Raw genomic sequence first — 1,901 nt, forward strand, 5'->3', positions numbered from 1 at the left:
GATGACTGGCAGGTGAACAAGTTGAGGCAGGAAGTGACATGACTTTTCTTAGAAGCTTGTTCTTGAAAGGAAGGAAAGTGAGAACTGGACAGAGGTAAGGACGCTGAAAATAACCTGCAGGGGCTCAGATATTGAGGTGGCCAAAGGGGCACATGGTCAGGCGTCAGGAGGGTTTTGGTGGGCGGTCGGGAAGGCATTAAGGTGGGCGGGGCAGTTCGCTTGCAGATTTGCTGGCATCAGCACTCAGGACCCGTTTCTCTAACTGTCCTGGGGCGATTTCGAGCCTCGACCGACAGGGCTGTTTGAGTTTGCGTGTAAGGAGGGAAACAGAGTCAGGCGGCTCGTGCTTGCTGCTTTGGAGCGTGGGGGGACCAGCCTACCGGGAGGCCTGGTGTTGCCACCAGCTTTACACATCACTTCCGTGCTTTCTCTAGATCGATTGATTGGCCCTCCCTCTGGGTGTTCCCCAGTCTCAGGCTGCTGGGAGCTGTGTTGAGCCTTGGCCAGGAAGGGGTCTGGGGTAACCACCAGTCTACGGTCTCAGGTTGCTTCGAATTCTTTTTTAAGTCAGGGGATGCCCATGACCTCGCACTGGTGTGTTCACTGGTCAGCTGTCCAGGAGTGCCAGAAAACAGACGTGGGGAGGGGACAGGCACAGCAAACCTCTGACGTGGCTCTGCCAGTCTCAGCACATGGGGGTGGCCTCATTCCTGCCATCACAGCTGAGACAGTGACATGCACAACGTCGAGGGGACCCGATCACCCCTTGTCTCAGCCCTCAGCACTGAGCTGGCTCTTCAGCTTCATCCTAGTTTCTTCACATTGAGTTGAACAAATGACTCTTTGAAGAGGAGTTGCCTACACATGTGGAGATCATCCTGGAAGAACCTAGTGGGTTAGGCTAAGAAGTCATGGAACCCCTGGCCCTCCCAGTCCCTCTAGCAGGGCAGGCGAGGGGACAGTGGCCGGCCAGTATGCTCGGCAGTGAGCAGCTCGCAGGATGTGCCAGGTGATCACTCAAGAGGCATGAGCCATGAATTAAGCCTAGGATCACCAGGCAGATCACGACCACTACTGGGTGCCAGAGGAAAGGACTGTGTGCTTGAGCAAGGCCATGTGGCTGGCTCACAGCACTCAAGATGGAGCCCTGAGTGGCGTCCACGCTGACTCTGAAGGCAGGAGCTTTCTCCAGCTTGACCCTGAGATAAGCAGATCTCTCACCTCTTTCTGAAGCGCCCTGTCACATGTCGACTTTCCGAAATGGAGCTCTTCGATGCTAAATTAGGAACAAGCTATGTGGAAGGGAAGCACTCTGGGACGTGAGCACACGCTCCACAGACCCTGTAACTGGCTTTCTGCTTCTCAGACTAACCTTGGCCTAAGGCTTGAGGCTGTGATGACCGGAGCAAGACAGCAGGCGGGGCTGTGAGGAGGACGGGACCTCCTCTGTTAGTCATCCTGACGGTCTGGAAATCCTTCCTGGCACGTGTGTTTCCGCTCAGAGTCAGGTGCTCAGGCAGCAGGGGAAGTTACAGCCACAGCACTCACAGTGGCTCACGGGCGAGCTCACTGCGCGGACAGAGCGGGGGCAGCAAGTTTCCCCCTGGTCAGTGGTTCTCTGACTTAAGTGTGACTCAATCACCTGGAGAGCTTATTAAAACCGAGCGCTGGTTCGGTGGCTCTGGGCCTGCTGTGCTAACAAGTTCCCAGGTGACGCTCATGGAGCCGCTGGTCCGGGGACTCATCTGCTGGGAGTGACGGTGCCAGACCTGTCACAGACAGACACCTGGTCCACACAAGTGATGAGGGCACAAGACAAATTCCATTATAATAGCCATCTTTATTTGTAAAAATCCAGATATAAAATGTATTCTTTCAGTCTTTCCGAGTTTTCCTTTTTA

Source organism: Pteropus vampyrus, unplaced genomic scaffold (genome assembly GCF_000151845.1).
Source record: "Pteropus vampyrus isolate Shadow unplaced genomic scaffold, Pvam_2.0 Scaffold6, whole genome shotgun sequence".
In the NCBI taxonomy this organism is placed as follows: Eukaryota; Metazoa; Chordata; class Mammalia; order Chiroptera; family Pteropodidae; genus Pteropus; species Pteropus vampyrus.